Here is a 20,460-nt window from a genome sequence, read left to right as displayed (position 1 = left end):
AACATGACTTGCTGAGCCGGGACCCAAGCTACAATGTGACTAAGAGCCTCCCACTTGCTTTCCCACTCCCCCCATCTACCCAAGGTTATATTTCTCCTTTGCCCCAAAAGAAAGTTTATTTTACAGAAGATCCCCCATGATATTTTGAATTGTGAACTCGGCTAGCTCTTTTAAAGTTTTGCCAGGAAAAACTCCAAGAGCATGCTAACTTCATGCCATTGTCTTGGCTCTGCCCCAGAAGTCTGCCAATTGACTTGAAATTAATTGGAAACTGAATAACCTAATTTCAAAGAATTAGTGGATCAAACAAAAAAATTAAAAGAATAACCAACAATTTCATCCAAGGCAGAGACAATGGTGAGACATTATACCAAAACTTATGGGATTTGGCCAATGTAGTTTTTAGAGAAACTTTTATATCACTAAATGAATATATGAATAAATTATACAATGAATTGGACTTGCGACTCAAAATCTAGAAAAAGAAAAAATGAAAACCCTCAATTAAATTCCAAATTAGAACTTATGAAGCTCAAAAGAGAGATTAATAAAATTTAAAAGTAAAAGAAAAACTATTGAACTAATAAATAATACTAAAAGCTGGTACTATGAAAGAACCAATAAAATAGATAAGACTGGTTAATTCGATGTAGTAGGAAGAAAAACAATATAGCAGTATCAAAAATGAAAAGGATGAATTTACCACCAATGAGGAGGAAATTAAAGTCATAATTCAAAGCTACTTTGCCAAACTGTATATCAACAAATCTGAAAATATACATGAAATAGATGGACAGTCACAAAAATATAAATTTCTCATGTTAACAGAAGAGGAAATAAAATACTTAAGGAAATTTATTTAAAAAAAATAGTGAACAAGCCATTAATGAATTTCCTTAGAAAAATTCTACAGGGTCAGATGGATTTACAAGTGATATATAACAAACATTTAAAGAATAATTCATTCCAGTTCTACAAAAACTATTTGAAAAAAAATTGCATGAGAAAGTTCTGCTAAATTTTTTCTATGACACCAATAAGGTTGAGATACCTAAATCAACAAGAGACAAAAAAAAATTATAGATCAATTTCTCTAGTGAATATTGATGCAAAAGTTTTAAATAAAATATTTACAAAGTGACTACTGCAAGTTATTATTAAGATAATACACTATTATGAGGTCAGATCTATGCCAGGAATGCAGGGTTGATTCAATATTAGACAACAATATCTATCTAAAACCATCAGCAAGCATTATATGTAATGGAAATAAACTGGAAGCATATGCAAAATGATCATGAGTGAATACGGTATATGTATGTGATGGAAAACTATTGTTCTATTAGAAACCAGAAGGGATGGAAATTCAGGGAAGCCTGGAAGGATTTGCATGAACTGAGACTGAGCGAGGTTAGCAGAACCGGACGAATATTTTACACTCTAACAGCAACATGGGAGTGATGATCAACCTTAATGGACTTGCTCATTCTAGCAGTGGAACAATCAGGCGCAATTTTGGACTATCTGCAATGAAGAAAACCATCTGTATCCAGATGAAGAATTGTGGAGTTTGAACAAAGACCAAAAGAGTTTTACCTTTAATTTTAAAAAAGCATTATCTTATTATGCAATTTTTCTATCTCTTATATTTTATTTTTCTTCCTTAAGGATGTGATTTCTCTCTCATTACATTCAACTTAGATCAATGTATACCATGGAAACAATGTAAAGACAAACAGACTGCCTTCTGTCAGGGGTGGGGGGGAGGGAAGCAAGATTAAGGGGAAAAATTGTAAAATTCAAAATAAATAAATAAAATTTTAAAAAATATCATGAGTGAAATAAAGTTGCCCATTTGGACCATTATTATTCAATATTGCATAAAAATATTAGATTTATTAATAAGAAAAGAAAAACAAATCAAAAGAATTAGAATAGGCAATGAGAAAACAAAGACCTTTTAGCAGTTAAGACAGAATACTTGGAAAATTCTAGAGAATCAACTCAAAAAATTACTTGAAACAATTTACAACTTTAGCAAAGGTGCAGAAAAAAAAGCAAATCTACATAAATCATGAGCATTTCTATTACCAAAAAAACACAACAGCAAGAGATAGAAATAGAAATTCTGTTTAAAGTAGCTCCAGATAATATAATATACTTGGGAGTCTACCTGCCAAGACAAACTCAGAAATTGTATGAAAACTATTACAAAACACTTCTCAGACAAATAAAATCAGATCTAAATAATTAAAGAAATGTCAGTTGCTCAGGGATACTGAATTAATATAAAAAATGACAATTGCACCTAAATGACTTATTCAACTCCACATCAATCTATCAAAAAATTATTTCATTGAGTCAGAAAAAATAGCACCAAATTTCATATGAAGAAATAAATCAAGGTAATTAATGAAAAAATACAAAGCGTCCTAAAATTATATTATAAAGAAGTATTCATCAAAACTGTTTGGTACTAAGAAATAGACTGATGGATCAGTGTATTAAAAGAAACAGTAGTCAAAGACTATAGAAATCTACTCTAGTTTCTGAGATAAGAATTCATTCTTTAAAACATACTGACTGTGGGGCCGCTAGGTGGCGCAGTGAATAAAGCACCGGCCCTTGAGTCAGGAGTACCTGGGTTCAAATTCCGCCTCAGACAATAATTACCTAACTGTGTGGCCTTGGGCAAGCCACTTAACCCCATTTGCCTTGCAAAACACAACCTAAAAAATAAAAACTGGCTTGGGAAACCTGGAAAAGAGAATGGCATAGGTGTAGGACATAAGCCAACATTTCACACATTACACCAATAAGATCAAAATGGATGCAGGATTTAGACTGAAAAAGTGATACTTGTTAGAACAAGGAATAATTTATCTGTCAGATCTATGGAAAGGGGAGGAATTCATGACCAAACAATAAAGAACATTATAAAATGCAAAATGGATAATTTTATACATTAAATTAAAAGAGTTTTGCTCAATTAAAATTAATCCAACCAAGATTAAAAGGGATGTGGTCATTTGGGAAGTAATTTTTACAGTCAGTGTTTTCAGATAAGAACTCATTTCTGAAATAGAGAACTGAGGCAAATTTATCAGAATACAAGTTATTCCCCAATTGATAAATTATCAAAGCATATGGACAGGAAGTTCCTAGATTAAGAAATTTGAGCTATCTATAGTCCTATGAATAAATGCAATAATTCATTATTGATTAGAGAAATTAAAATTAAAACAACTTTCAGGAACCACATCAAACCTATCAAATTGGTCAATATGTTAACAAAAGGAAAATGATCAATATTGGAGGGAATGTGGGAAAACTAATACCTGGTTAGTAGAGTTATGAACCAATCCAAACTTTCCGGAGAGCAATCTGGAATTTTACCCAAAAGACAATAAAACTGTTTATAACCTTTGATCAGCAACATCACTTCTCGGTTTGTAGCACATAGATACCATAAGAAGGGGTAAAAAAGTTAAAATGCACAAAAATATTTAAAGAGCTCTTTTTTGTAATTTTTAATCTCAATCTTTTTTAGCTGTTGCTCCTCTAAAATCTGCTTTGTTTCTGATCACTGCTTTTCTCTTATCCTCTTCCCCTCATATTTCCCCCTATGTTTTTATATGCATATACATATGAATATATATATATGTATATGTAAATATATACACACACAATGTGTACACATATATGTCCAGTTGAATGTGTAAGGCAATTTTGATGTAAGGCAATTTTGTTTTCCTTCTTACCACCAACTGGAACGTCTGGAATTTGGTAATATTAGACCTGCATATTGCATTTTGTGATGATTTCAGGTAATGAGAATTGAATTCTTTTGATTTCTATTTTACCCTTTTGTTCTAACTTATTGAGGCAATTTGATAACTTGTTTAAAAAATGATGTCTAGATTTTTTTAATTTAATTATGGCATGTGGGTAAATTACTTCTTAGAGCAATAGCCACTTAATTCTTAAAATAACTATAACAGAAGGGCTTATATAAACTAAATTGTACTTCCATTGTGCTAACCTTTGTGCATTCAGATCTTAGTCACAGAGTCCCATAATATTAAATAACTAAGTGTAATCAAATACTGTCAAAATGTTAGATGTAAATGTTAAAGTTTTGTGGGGGAAATGATCAGTTTTGGCAGTATTAGAGTTCTGATAAGTCACAATAATAATAATATACAATAATAATATATAGCCTATAAAGTTGTGGACTGAAACTACTCCATGTATAGATATGTCTGTAGAAGGATAGATAGATAGATAGATAGATAGATAGATAGATAGTTTGATAGTTACTAATCAAAGCCAAGGAACTCTAATATAGACAAAGCTGGAGGAGACCATAGATGACTTCTACTCCAATCCCTTCATCTTACTAAAAATTTTTGAGAGTATAGTTGTATATTTATTAGATATTTGAAATAAATATTTTTGTTCAAATCTAATTTAAATAAATGGAATTGTAATGCAAGTAATGCTCTTACACTTGGTGGAACATAATTGACAAATGCAGGCATCATTACTAGAGAATCTAGACAATCTTTAGAAAATGTCAAAATCTGGGGAAGGAATTAAAAATTACATGCTTGGCCTTTGTTCAATGTGATCCAGGATATGAATTTTACAATTTTCTCCCACCCTCCCTTCTCTCCCTACCCCCCCCCAAAGAAGGAAGTCTGATAATCTTTACATTGTTTCTATGTTATACTTTGAGGAAAACTGAATGTGTTGAGAGAAAAATGATATCCTTGAGGAAAAACTAAAATATCAGAGATAGCAAGATTATGTAGTACATAAGAAACTTTTTTTAAAGAAATTCAAGGTCCAGGGCAGCTAGGTGGCACAATGGATACAGCACCAGCCCTGGAGTCAGGAGGATCTGAGTTTATATCCAACCTCAGACACTTAATAATTACCTAGCTGTGTGACATTGGGCAAGTCTCAACCCAATTGCCTAGCCAAAAGGAAAATCAAGTTCTTTGGTCTTTGTTTAAACTCCACAATGCTTTCTCTGGATACAGAAACTATTCTCCATTACAGATAACTTAAAATTGTTCCTGATTATTGCACTGATTGAATGAGCAAGTCTATTAAGTTTGATCATCACTCCCATGTTGCTGTTATGGTGTGCAATCTTCTTCTGGTTCTGCTCATCTCACTAAGCATCAGTTTAGGCAAGTCTTTCCAGACTTCTCTGAATTCCCATCCCTCCTGATTTCTGTCTCATGAAGTCATTAGTTTCCATAGACTCCATTCTTTTTTTTAGAGAGAAATTTTCTTCATTTACCTTTTTCAACTCCTTTTCCAATTGGTCAATTCTACTTTTGAAAGAGCTTACAATTTGACCCACTGAGGTATTGAAAGAATTATTTTCTTTTGACCAATTGAGGATCTGAGAGAATTATTATCATTTTGTATTAGTACAATTGTATTTTCCAGTGATTTGTTTCCTTGTTGCAAGGTGTTAATTGATTGTCCCAAATTTTCTAATTGATTTTTGGTTTTTTGTTATTTTTGCAAGGAAAATGGGGTTAAGTGGCTCGCCTAAGGCCACAGAGATAGATAATTATTGTCTGAGACCTAATTTGAACTCAGGTACTCCTGACTCCAAGGCCAGTGCTTTATCCACTGCGCCACCTAGCCACCACCTAGCCGTCCCCCCTCCAATTGATTTTTAAACTCCTTCCTTATTTCTTCAAGAAGTCTTTCTGTGCTGGAGACCAGAACACATTCTCCTCAGAGGTTCTAGGTCTCTCTGAGTTAGGGTCTTTTCCTTCCACGAATTCGTCTATGGATCCCCTTTCTGCTGATCTTTTTTCATTTTGCTAAGACCTTGAGTTGGGGAGGGTCTGGTTCATAGAGGTTTGGTGTTGGGATCCCTAGAGGCTTTACTTACTGAGTACAATATCTTCAACTGGCCATTTGGGCATGGTGGTTACTTTCTCTGGAGTGTCTGTGACCTGGATTGAGGCTTTCTCCCTTAGCCTGGAGTGGGTGATTGAAGCTGTTAAATATTTTTGTCTTCAATCAATGGTGTGCTTTACTCTGGGGTGAAGTCATCCCTCTCCCTATTGTCTGGTTCTTCTGCTCACACAATTGTGCCTGGGGCATAATTAGGCTGTAATTGTATTTGTTCTGGGAAAAGGCCTCATAGGAAATGGAGGTGTGGACTTGGAGTTCCTCCTGACCAGAGGTGTCCAGAGATGATGTCTGCAGCTCTCCTGCACCAAAACTCTCCCCACCATCCCTGGTGTTGGTAAGCTCAACACCAATGCCTCTGCTCCCTAGTTGACCCAAGTCCCCATGGTCTAGACCCACTGCTGATCAAACAGGTCTGGCTCTCAGGCCCTCAGGCTCCCAGGGCTCCAACCCCATGGCTAATCAGGCTGATCCACTTCTGATCTGCCCTCTGTACCCAGATTCTACCACAACTGTGGGAGGGGGAGGGAATCTGAGGTAGATGTTCTTTCTCCTGGCATTTCTTTCTGGGTTTTGTGGATCAAATTTCTGTTAAGAGGTTTGTTTCATATCATAGATGGGGAAAGATCAGGAGATTTTAGAACTCTGTCTATCTTCTCTCTGCCATCTTGGCCAGAAGATGACTGTCTGATTTCTAATAATACATAGTGTTCCATAGCATAAATATACAATTTGTTCAGCCATTCACAATTTATGAACATTCAGTAGAATTCCAATTTTTTTGGCACCACAAACAGAGCTGCTATGAATATTTTTGTTCAAGTGATGCTTTTACCCTTTTCTATGAACTCTTCAGGAAACTGACCCTGTAAAGGTACTGCTAGATCAAAGGATATGCCCATTTTATTGCCCTTTGGGTACAATTTCAAATTGCTCTTCAGAAAGGTTGGATCATTTTACAGCTCTACCAACAATGTATTAGTGACCCACAAAATTATAGATCAATTTTATTAATGAATATGGATACAAAAATATTAAATAAAATCTTAGCAAAGTGATTATAGCAAGGTATCACTAGGATAATACACAAAGAACAAACAGGATTTATCCTAGGAATTCAGGGTTGGTTTAATATTAGGAAAACTATTGACTATATCAATAACAAAGCTAACAGAAATCATAGTATTATCTCAATAGAGGTAGAAAAAACCTTTGACAAAATACAGCACCCATAACTACTAAAAACACTAGAGATGATAGTAAGAAATGGATTATTCCTTAGAATGATAAGCAGCATCTATCTGAAATCATCAATAAGCATTATATCCAATGGGGATAAGTTAGAGTCATTCTCAATAAGATCAGGGATGAAACAAGGATGCCCATTATCACCACTACTACTCAATATTATATTAGAAATGTTAGATTAAGCAATAAGAGAAGTAAAAGAAATTGAAGGAATTAGAATTGGAAAGGAAGAATTAGTCATTTTAACTGTAAATGAAAATGGGATGAACCGTCCCATAAAATGGAAGAGAATAGCAGAACTGACAAAAAACCAGAATACTGGGGCAGCTAGGTGGCACAATGATAGAGCACCAGCCCTGGAGATAGGAGGACCCAAATTCAAATCTGACCTCAAACACTTAATAATTGCCAAGCTATGTGACCTTGGGCAAGTCATTTAACCTCATTGCCTTAAATAAATTTTAAAAAATAGAATCCTATTATATATTGTTTATAAGAAACACATTTGAAGCAAAAAGATGTGTACAGGGTAAAGGTAAAAGGTTGGTACAAAATAAAATATGCCTCAGCTTAAATTGAAAAAATCAGATAAAGTAAAAGCAAAAAACAATCTCATTAAAAGGGATACTGGAGCAGCTGGGTGGTGCAGTGCAGCCCTGGAGTCAGGAGTACCTGAGTTCAATTCTGGCCTCAAACACTTAATAGTTACCTAGCTGTGTGGCCTTGGGCAAGCCACTTAACCCCATTTGCCTTGCAAAAAAAACTAAAAAAAAGGAATAAAGGGGCGGCTAGGTGGTGCAGTGGATAAAGCACCAGCCCTGGAGTCAGGAGTACCTGGGTTCAAATCTGGTCTTAGAGACCTAATAATTACCTAGCTGCGTGGCCTTCTGCAAGCTACTTAACCCCATTTGCCTTGCAAAAAAAACCCCCTAAAAAAATAAGGAATATGGAAGGAAACTACATCTTCTTAAAACGCACCATTGGTGAAGCTATATCGTGATTAAAAAACTATGCATTTAGTGGTATAGCAACCAAATTCTCTGAGGAAAAGGAGACAGACAGCAACACTTATTAATGGGAGAACTCAATCTCCCTCTCTCAGAATTACATAAATCTAACAGCAAAATAAGCAAGAAGCCAACTCATAATTTTATTTATGAGATCAATTGTTTTCTTAATTTCAATTTTATTAATCTCTCCCTTGATTTTCAGATTTTCCATGAGAAGGTGAGTGAAAACTTAGAAAACTTATATATGATTGACCTCTAGAGAAAACTTAATGGGGAGAGAAAAGAATAAACCTTTTCTTCTGTAATACATGGCACCTTCACTAAAACTGACCATGTCCTAGTGCACAAAAACTTTATAATAAAATATAGAAAGGTAGAAATAATAAAAACACAGTTCTCAGATCATGATGAAATAAAAATTACATGTAATGAAGGGTCATGGAAAGATAAACCTAGAACTATTTGGAAATTAAATAACTTTATCTTAAATAATGGGTGGATCCAAGAATAAATAATAAAAATAATCAATAATTGTATCCCAGAAAATGATAATAATGAGACATTATACCAAAATTTATGGGATGCAACCATGGCAGTTTTGAGAGGGAACTTTATATTGCTAAATGCCTATATGAATAAAATAGAGAAAGAAGAATTCAATGAATTGGGTATACAACTGTATACTGCTAGAAAAACAACAAATTAAAGATTCCTAATTAAATACCAGATTAGAAAATCAGAAAATCAAGGGAGAGATTAATAAAATTTAAGCTAAGAAAACCATTGATCTCATAAATAAAATTAAGAGTTGGCTTTATGAAAAAGCCAATACAATTGACAAACCTTTTGTTAATCTGAGTTTAAAAAAAAGAAGATAACCAAATTGCCAGTATCAAAAAAAAGGGTCAACTAACCACCAATGAGGAGTAAATTAAAGAGATAATTCAGTGCTACTCTGTTGAACTGAAAGCTAATGATTTGGATAAACTTACGGAAATGGATGAATATTTATAAAAATACAAACTGCCCAAGTTAAGAGAAGAGGAAATAAATTACTTAAATAACCCCTTTTCAGAAAAAGAAATTGAAGAAACCATCAATAAACTCCCAAAGTAAAAGTCTCCAGGTCTAGATGGATTTACAGGTGAATTCTACCAAACATTTAAGGAATAATTAATTCCTATTCTACATAAACTATTTTTTTTTAAATAGGAGGGGAAAGAGTTCTGCCAAACTCCTTTTATGACACTAACATGATGTTGATACCTAAACCAGGAAGAACCAAAGTAGATAAAGAAAATTACAGAACAATCTTCCTAATGAATATCGCTGAAAAAAAAATCTTAAATAAAATTTTAGCAATGAGACTACAGTAAGTTATTACTAGTATAATACAACATGATCAGATAGGAATTATACTACATACACTGGGATGGTTCATTAGGAAAATATTCAACATAAAAAAATATGCCAAGAGCAAAACCAACAGAAATCATATGAATATTTCAATTGGTGCTGATAAAAGCTTTAATAAAATACATCTCTTTCTATTAAAAACAGTAGAAAGTTTAGGGAAAAAATGGAGTTTTCCTTAAAAAAATAAATAGCATACATCTAAAACCATCAACAAATATGTGTAATGGGAATAAAGCTGCAGCATTTTCAATAAAATCGGGGGTAAAGCAAGGATGCCAATTATCACCATTTCTAACCAATATTGTATTAGAAATGTTAGCTGTAACCATAAGAGAAGAAAAGGAAATTGAAGTAATCAGAATTTGCAATGAGGAAGCAAAACTGTCACTCTTTGCAAATGATATGATGGTATTCTCAGTGAACCCAAGAAAGTCATCTAAAAAAACTCCTTTAAAAAATTAACACATTCAGCAAAGTGACAGAATATTTTTTTTAAAAAACCCACATAAATCATCAGCATTTCTATAGATGAATAACAAAACCAAGACCAAGAGATAGAAAGAAAAATTCCACTTATAATTATAGACAACATTAAATACTTGGTAATCTACATTATAAGACAAAACAAAAAACTGTATGAACACAATTATAAAGCACATCTCACCCAAATAAATGTCAGATCTAAATAATTGGAAATGGAAAATTCTCTTGTTTAGGTCAAGCTAATATATTAAAAAGGACATTTTTTTCCCAAATTAAGTTACTTATTCAGTGCCATACCAAGAAAACTACCAAATAACTGTTTTACCAAGCTAGAAAAAAAATAGTAACAAAATTCATCTGGAACAATAAAAAAGGCAAGAATAGATGAAAAAATATTTAAAGGAAAGTGGTCCAGCTCTACCAGAACTAAAACTATACTATAAAGTGATAATAATCAAAACTGCCTAGTACTGGTTAAGAAATAGAGCAACACTAAAATACACAAAGAACTGAATCAAATTTTATTTAAATATTTTATTTATTTTGAGTTTTTCAATTTTTCCCCCTATTCTTGCTTACCTCCTCACCCCCCCACAAAAGGCAATTTGCCAGTCTTTACATAGTTTCCATGGTATACATTGATCCAAATTGAATGTGATGAGAAAGATATAATATCTTTAAGGAAGAAACATAAAGTATAAGAGATAGCAAGATCAGACAATAAGATATCAGGGCATTTTTCCCCTAAATTAAAGGTAATAGTCCTTGGTCGTTGTTCAAATGCCACAGTTCTTTCTCTGGATACAGATGGTATTCTCCATTGCAGAAAGCCCAAAATTGTCCCTGATTGTTGCACTAATGAAATAAGCGAGTCCATCAAGGTTGATCATCACCCACATGTTGCTGTTAAGGGTGTAAAGTGTTTGTCTGGTTGTGTTCATCTCACTCAGCATCAGTTCATGCAAATTCCTCCAGGCTTCCCTGAATTCCCATTCCTCTGGATTTGGTTTCTAATAGAACAAAAATGTTCCATGACATAGAAATACCACAGTTTGCTAAGTCATTCCCAATTGAAGGACATTTACTTGATTTCTAATTCTTTGCCAACACAAACAGGGCTACTATGAATATTTTTGTACAAGTGATGTTTTTACACTTTTGCATTATCTCTTCAGGTATAGACTGAGTAGTGGTATTGCTGGATCAAAAGATATGCACATTTCTGCTGGGTGAAGTTCCAAATTGCTCTCCAGAAATGCTGGATGAGGTCACAGCTCCTCCAACAATGTATTAGTGTCCCTAGATTTTCCACACCCCTTCCAACATTGATCATTTTCCTTTCTGGTCATATTGGGCATTCTGAGAGGTATGAGCTGGTACCACAGAGAACTTTAATTTGCATTTCTCTAATAAGTAATGATTTAGAGCAATTTTTTCATATGACTATGGATTGCTTTGATCTCTTCATCTGTAAACTGCCTTTGCATAACCCTTGTGAGTCAATTTAAAAAAAAAGCACTTCTCCAATTCACAAATGGTCAAAGGATATGCAAAGACAGATATGCAAAAATATCTTTGAGGTACCACCTCACACTTCCCAGACTGACCAATATGACCAGAAAGGAAAATAATCAATGTTGGAAGGGATGTGAGAAATCTGGGACACTAATACATTGTTGCTGGAGCTGTGAACTCATTCAATCTTTCTGGAGAGCAGAAGGAAAAGATCCTAACCCATACAGACCTAAAACTTCTGAGGAGAATATGATTCTTCCTTGAAGAAATCAGGAAGAAGTTTAAAAATCAATTAGAAAATCTGGAAGAGAAAATTAACAACTTGCAAGAAGAAAACAAATCCTTGGTTAATATAATTGGACAAGGGAAACAAGGAAATTATTCTCTCAAAACCTAAATTGGTCAAATGGAAAACTCTTTCAAAACTACAATCAACCAATTGGAAAAGGAGTTGCAAAAGATAAATGGAGAAAATTCTTCTCTAAAAAAAAAGAATAGAGTGTGAAAACTAATGACTTCATAGCACAGTCTGTTAAACAAAACCAAAAAATGAAAAAATAGATGAAAATACAAAATACCTCATCATCAAAACTACTGACCTCAGGGGGCGGCTAGATGGCACAGTGGATAGAGCACCAGCCTTGGAGTCAGGAGTACCTGGGTTCAAATCCAACCTCAGACACTTAATAATTACCTAGATGTGTGGCCTTGGGAAAGCCACTTAACCCCATTGCCTTGAAAAATCTAAAAAAAGAAGAGAAAACTTACTGACCTCAAGAATAGAACAAGGAGAGATAAACTAAGAATTATTGGTCTTCCTGAAAACACTGAAGAGAAAAAATAGCCTGGACTTAATATTAAAGGATTTAGTGATGGAACACTACCCTGATCTCATAGAACCAGAGAGCAAAATAGTTATTGAAAGAATACATAGATCCCCTCAGAAAGGGATCGCAAAATGAAAACACCAAGGTATATTGTGACCAAATTCCAGAACTATCAGATAAAAGAGTAAATCCTGTAAGCAGCCAGAAAAAAATAATTTAGATATCAAGAAGCCACAGTAAGAATTACACAGGACCTGGCTGCATCAACATTAAGACATTGAAGGTCCTGGAATGTGATATTCAAAAAGCAAGGGAACTTGAAATGCAGCCAAGAATTCATTATCCAGCAAAAGCGAGCCTTCTCTTCAAAGGCAAAAGACAGAGATTTAATGAAATAGGAGACTTCCCAATTTCCTGAAGAAAAGACCAGAACTTATTAGAAAATTTGGACTTCAAACAGGAGAATCAAGAGACACATGAAAAGGTTTTAAAAAAAATGGGGAGTAAAAAAAAAGGAAAACAAATGCTATCCAATAAGATGGAATTGGCTCTACCCCAATTTGAGAGAAAGACTTTATTAACTCTCAAAAAGTGTAACTCTATTAGAAAGAATACATTTAGCCAGAAGTGATGAACACTCTTGACTTATCTGTGAAACTGCTACCCAATAAGATGAAACTGACTATATCCCTACCACTGTGAAAGACTCCAATAACTCTCAATAATTATAATTCTATTAGAGAGAATATACTTAGCTACAAATGGTGGACACTCATGAATTCACTGTGATGCAAATAGAATGATTTCAAAGCATTACCTACTTAAAAAGGAAGACAGTAAAGAGACAGGAGGAGAGAGAAGACTAAAGGGGGTAAATCTCATTACATTAAGAAGTACAAAGGACCTCTTGCAATAGAAGGGAAGAAGGGAGGAGGTGAGAATTTCATAAATCTTACAACCATCAGATTTGGCTTAAAGTTAACATACATACATAAGATAAGTAATTTATCTTACCTTTCAAGTATTAAAAGGGGGAAAGGGGGTGGGGGACGAAAAAGGGTAACCAACAGAAGGAAGGGAAAGAAGAAGAAGAAGCAAAGGAAAAGGGGAAGAAATTTGAGGGATTTTGATATAGTAGGGCAAACACAGTGAAGGTGGTGGTAGTCAGAAACAAAATACTGGAAAATATGAATAAAGGGATAAAAGGGGAAAAATACAAACAGAGAGAAGATAATATGAAGGGCAATAAGGAGTTAGTAATTATAATTTTAAATGTGAATGGGATGAACTCTCCCTTAAAACACACATATAGCAGAGTGTATTATAAACCAGAATCCTACAATATGCTGCTTAGAAGAAACATTTTTGGAGCAGAGAGATACATATAGATTAAAGGAAAAAGGTTGGAGCAAAATATATTTTGCTTCAGCTGAAGTGAAAAAAGCAGGGATAACAATCTTTATCTCAGACAACACAGCTACAAATAGATAGCATTAAAAGAGATAAGGAAGGAAACTATATACTCCTAAAAGGCACCATAGATAATGAAGCAATTTCAATATTTAATATGAATGCAGTAAATGGTATAGCATCCAAATTCTTAGAGGAGAAGTTGAAGGAGTTACATGAAGATAGAGATAGGAAAACTCTACTAGTGGAAGACCTCAACCTTCTGCACTGAGATTTAGATAAATCTAATCATAAAATAAACAAAAAGGAAGTAAGAGGTAAATGGATTGTTAGAAAACCAAGGCATGATAGACTTACGAGGAACTGAATGGGGATAGAAAGGAATATACTTTCTTTTCTGCAGTACATGGTACTTACACAAAAATTGACCATGTACTTGGGCCAGGGAGATATAGACCCAAAACTAATTGGAAACTAAATAACTTCATTTTAAACAATGAGTGGATCAAGCAACAAATTATAGAAAGAATCAATTATTTCATCCTAGATAATGACAATAATGAAACAACATACCAAAACCTATGTGATACACTCAATGTGGCTTCCAGGGGATATATTATATCTTTAAATGCTTGCATGAATAAGTTAAATAAAGAGAAAATAAATGAAGTAAATACGCGACTAAAAAAATTAGAAAAAGAACAAATTAGACCCCCCAATTAAATAACAAATTAGAAATTCTAAAAATTAATAAAACTGAAAGCAAAAAATCTAGTGAATTAATAAATAAAACCAAGAGTTGGCTTTATGAGAAAACAATAAAATTGATAAACCTCTGGTCAAGTTGATTTAAAAAAAGAAAGAAGAAAACCAAATTGCTAGTATCATAAATGAAAAAGGGGAACTCACCACCAACAAGGAGAAAATTAAAATAATAATTCAAAATTATTTTGCCCAACTCTACACCAATAAATTTGATAATCTAAGTGAAATGAATGGATATTTACAAAAATAAAAGTTACCTAGGTAAAATGAAGAGGAACTTAAATACCTAAATAACCCTATCTCAGAAAAAAAAATCAAAAAGTCATTATTGAACTCCCTAAGAAAAAATCTCCAGGGCCAGATGGATTCACAACTGAATTCTATCAAACATTTAAGGAACAACTGGCTCCAATTCCTTATAAATTCTTTGGAAAAAATAGGTGAAGACAGTAAGTCTTTTTATGATACCAATATAGTGCTGATACCTAAACCAAAAAAATTTAAGCAGAGAAAGAAACTTATAGACTTATCTCCCTGATGAATATAAATGCAGAAATTTTAAATAAAATCTTAACTAAACAATTACAACAAGTTATCACTAGGTTAATACATTATGACCAGGTTGGATTTATATAAGGAATGCAGTCTTGGTTCAATATTAGGAAAACTGTCAGTATAATTAAATATTTCCAATAACAAGTCTACCAGAAATCATATAATTATGTCAATAAAGAGTGGAAAGGCTTTTGATAAAATGCTGCACCCATTCCTAATAAAACACTAGAAAGTGTAGTAATAAATGGATTGTTCCTTAGAATAATAAGCAGTATCTATCTGAAACCATCAACAAGTGTTATATGCAAAGGGAATAGGCTAGAGTCATTCCTAATACATTTGGGGTGAAACAAGGGTGCTCATTATCATCACTACTATTCAATATCATCTTAGAAATGTTGGCTTCATCAATAAGAGAAGGAAAAGAAACTGGAGGAATTAGAATTAGGAAGGAAGAGACAAAACTCTCATTCTTTGCAGATGACATGATGGCATACCTAAAGAATCCCAAAAATTCATGTAAAAAACTGCTAGAAATAATTAGCAATTTCAGCAGTCAGAGGATATGAAATAAACTCTCATAAATCCTCAACATTTCTATATATGACTAGCAAGATGCAACAGAAAGTGCTAGAAAGAGAAACCCCACTCAAAGTAACTTCAGACAACATAAAACACCTGGGAATCTACCCACCAAGGCAGACTCAGAAAGTTTTTGAAAACAATTACAAAACACTTCTCACATAAATAAAATCAGATTTAAATATCTGGGGAAATATCAACTGCTCGTGGATAGGCTGAGCTAATACAGTGAAAATGACAATTCTACCAAAATTAAACTACTTGTTTAGTGCCCTCCCAATCAAAATTCCAAAAAAATACTTTAATGAGTTCAAAAAAATTCTAAATAAATTCATATAGAGAAAAAAGAAATTGAGAATCTCCAGGGATTTAATGATAAATGTGTAAAAGAAGGTGGCTTAGTCCTACCAGATCTAAAATTATATTATAAAGTATCAGTCATCAAAACAGTCTGGCATTAGCCAAGAAATAGAGTGGTGGACCAGTGGAATAGACTAGGTTAAAAAGAGATAGCAGGAAATGATATAATAATCTGCTGTTTGATAATCCAAAGAGTCCAGCTGTTGGGATTAAAAACTCTCTCCTCAATAAAAAAAAAAAGCTGGGAAAATTGGAAGTTAGTATGGCAGAAATTTGGATTAGGCCAACATCTCATACCCTATACCAAGATACGATCAAAAATGGATACAGGATTTAGACACAATAAACAATATTATAAGCCAACTAGGAGATAAAGGAATGGTTTACCTGTTAAATCTATGAAAAGTGAAGCAGTTTATGATCAAGGAAGAGATGGAGAACATCATTAAAAACAAACTAGATAATTTTGACTACATTAAATTAAAAAGCTTTTTTCACAGACAAAACCACTGTAACCAAGATCCAAAGAAATGTAGTAAATTGGGAAATAATTTTTACAACTAGTGTTTCTGACAAAGGACTTATTTCTAAAATATACAGAAAGCTGAGTCAAATTTTTAAAAAGACAAACTATTCTCCAAATGACAAAAACGGTCAAAGGACATGCAAAGGCAATTTAAAAATAAGCTAATCAAAGTGATACATAGTTACATGAAAAATTGCTCTAAATCACTAATTATTAGAGAAATGCAAATTAAAGCATCTCTGAGGTACCACATCATACCTCTTAGACTAGCCAATATGACCAGAAAGGACAATGATCAATGTTGAAAGGATGTGGGAAATCTGGGACACTAATGCATTGTTGTTGGAGCTGTGAACTCATCCAACATTTCTGAAGATCAATATGGAATTACACCCAAAGGGCAGCAAAAAATACATACACTTTGAGCCAGCAATACCACTACTGGGTCTATACCCTGAAGAGATTATGAAAAAAAAGGGTAAAAATATCACTTGTACAAAAATATTCATAGTAGCCCTGTTTGAGGTGGCAAAGAACTAGAAATTAAATGAAAGTCCTTCAATTGGGAAATGGTTTAATAAACTGTGATATATGTATGCAATGGAATACTATTATTCTATTAGAAATCAGGAGGGATGGGCATTCAGGGAAGCCTGGAAGGATTTGCATGAGCAAAATGAACAGCACCACCAGAAGAACACTGTACACCCTAACAGCACCGTGGGTGTGATGGTCAAACTTAATGTACTTGCTCACTCCATCAGTGCAAATATCCGGCACAATTTTGGGGTATAATGAAGAATAAAAGCACAGAAGCATATTAATACTATATTAAGTCTTGAAAATTAATGCTCCACAAATTTGATTGAAATATAGATTCTGACTTAGATTAGACCAACACCTCACACCCTATATACCAAGATAAAATCCAAATGGAAACAAAATTTAGACATTAAAAAAATATAAGCAAACTAGAAAATCAAGGAATAGATTTCCTGTCAGATCTATGGAAAGGGAAGCAGTTTATGACCAAGGAAGAGATGGAGTACATCACTAAAAACAAACTAGATGATTTTGATTACATTAAATTAATATCTTTTGCACAGACAAAACCACTGTAACCAAGATCAAAAGAAATGTAGTAAACTGAGAAACATTTTTACAACTAGTATTTCTGACAAAGAACTCATTTCTAACATATATATATATATATATATATATATATATATATATATATATATATATACACAAAAGAAATGAGTCAATTTAAAAAAAAACAAGCCATTCTCCAATTGACATATAGTCAAAGGATATGTAAAGGCAGTTTACAGATGAGGAAATCAAAGCAGCACATAGTCATTTGAAAAAAAAATTGCTCTTATTAGAGAAATACAAATTAAAGCACCGCTGAGGTACCACCTCACACCTCTCAGATGGGTCAATATGACAAGAAAGGACAATGATCAATGTTGGAAAATCTGGGACACTAATACTTTGTTGATGGAGCTGTGAACTCATCCAATCTTTCTGGAGAGCAATTTGGAATGTGCATACTCTTTGATCCAGCAATACTACTACTGGGTCTATACCCTGAAGAGATGATGAAAAAGGGTAAAAACATCACTTGTACAAAAATATTCATAGTGGCCCTGTTTGTGGTGGCAACGAATTGGAAATCAAGTAAATGTCCTGAATAAGACAAGCAGAACTAGAAAAACATTGTACAGCCTAACAGCAACATGGGGGATGATGACCAACCTTGATGGACTTGCTCATTTCATCAGTGCAACAAATTGGGGTTATCTGCAGTAGAGAATACCATCTGTTTCCAGAAAAAGAATTGTGGAGTTTGAACAAGATCAAACCTTTAGTTTAAAAAAAAAACCCTATCTTAGGTAATTTTGCTATTTCTTATACTTTATGTTTCTTCCTTAAGGATATGATTTCTCTCTCATCAGATTCAACTTAGATCAGTGTATAGCATGGAAACAATGTAAAGACTGCCTTCTGTGGGGGTGTGGGGAGGAAAGCAAGATTGAGGGGAAAATTTCAAAGTTCAAAGTAAATGAAATCTTTAAAAAAGAGAGAGTTGTGAAGTTACCTAAGACCCACAAATTTAAAGGTGAAAAAGTTGAAAATCAAACTAAGCCCCTTGACTCCTAGTTTAAGGCTTTTTGTTCTATACTAATCTTTCTACCTATAGAGTAAGCAGAAATGAATTTAAATTTAAGCCACCTGTGTATGAAATTTATATGTGTAGATGTTGGATTTCCTTATTAGAATATAATCAATATGAGGTTGAAGACTATCTCTGATGATTATTTTATTCTTATCCTTTAGCATAGTAGCTTTCCATATGAGTCTTTAAAACTTGAATGTAGGATTGAAATGAATTTCTATAATTTCTTTATTTATAACAAATTTTGCTAAATTTAATTACAAATTAGAGGTATTATGCCAGTTTGGAAATTTCAGCTGATGGACACTTCATTTTATGATGCCTAACTGAACCATAAGCTGAGTCATAAGTTGGAATGTGATGAAGCCACTTTTACTAAAGTGATTTGGAATGTGATGGAGCCATTTTAACTAAAGTGATTTTTAAAATTTTACTGTAAGCATCTACCCCCATGTAAGTTGGTAAATGCTATATCCAAACTCAAGACTTGGTTAATTGTCTAGGTTCAAGAAAGTGATGGAGAAAATTTTAATATACAGATTAAATCTAAAAAAAATAATGTAAAGAGATGATCAACCTTGATGGAAGTAGGCCCTCTCATCAACTCAGAGAGCTAGGATAATTATATTAGACTGGCCCTAGATAATGTTATCCCCATCCAGAGTAAGAAAAAAAACACACACACACAAAAACCAACCCTTCTGATTCTGATGAACACTATAAAAATTATCTCTTGTGTATCTCTTTCCCTTAATCCTGTTTCCTCATACTGAAAATAATGAATCTATAGACATGTTTATCAAAAATATGTATGTACAATGTTAACCTGATTGCTCACCACTGAGAAAAAAGAAAATTTGTAACTTAAAAATATACATGTACATATGAATGAAAGTAAACAAACAACTGAATTATTGAATAAACAAACAAAAAATAAATAAGAATATTATCATTCTCTTCTACCATTTGTCAACAAATTCCCCAACATTTAACAACAAATACTTTTATATAATAAGTAGAGTATCAGGCCTGGAGTAAGGAAGATCTGAGTTCAAATTTGTTTTAAGACACCTAGTAGCTTTGTGTCACCCTTGGCATACTCCTAAACCCAATTGGTCTTGGTTTCCTCAACTGTAAAATGAGTCAGAAAAAAAATGGAAAACTACTCTAGTATCTTTAAGAAAATAGCAACCATCCATAAAATAAACCTTCAAATTGGTTCACAAAGAGACATAACTGAAAATGACTGAATGACAACACTTTTAAAAGGATGATTAAAAAAGCATTACCACTACACTATCAAAAGTTGAATTTATATCTTATAATAATTCAAGTAAAATTTGTGGAAGAATTCAGCAAGCCCAATTGGTTACCACAGCAATGAAGATGAATTTAGAATGCTACTGACTAAGATTTCTCTAAGATTTGTAGAGTCTTTATGTCTTCTTAGTGATAGCAAGTTCTCATATCTGACAGGCAGTAGAGAATCTTTGGAAAGAGAGCATCTTGAAACTGATAAGACACAAAAAATCTTTCTTCTGATGCAGTTTATCAGTAGATTTCTTGTCTTTGCCCATGCTAGTAAGTTATACAGTGAGGGAAAATGTTGGACTTTTGGCAAATAGACTCAAAGGTTACAAA

The sequence above is a fragment of the Macrotis lagotis genome, chromosome 5 (genome assembly GCF_037893015.1).
Source record: "Macrotis lagotis isolate mMagLag1 chromosome 5, bilby.v1.9.chrom.fasta, whole genome shotgun sequence".
NCBI classification, from domain to species: domain Eukaryota; kingdom Metazoa; phylum Chordata; class Mammalia; order Peramelemorphia; family Peramelidae; genus Macrotis; species Macrotis lagotis.
The sequence above is the reverse complement of the archived record's forward strand: the minus strand, read 5'-3'. Positions refer to the sequence as shown.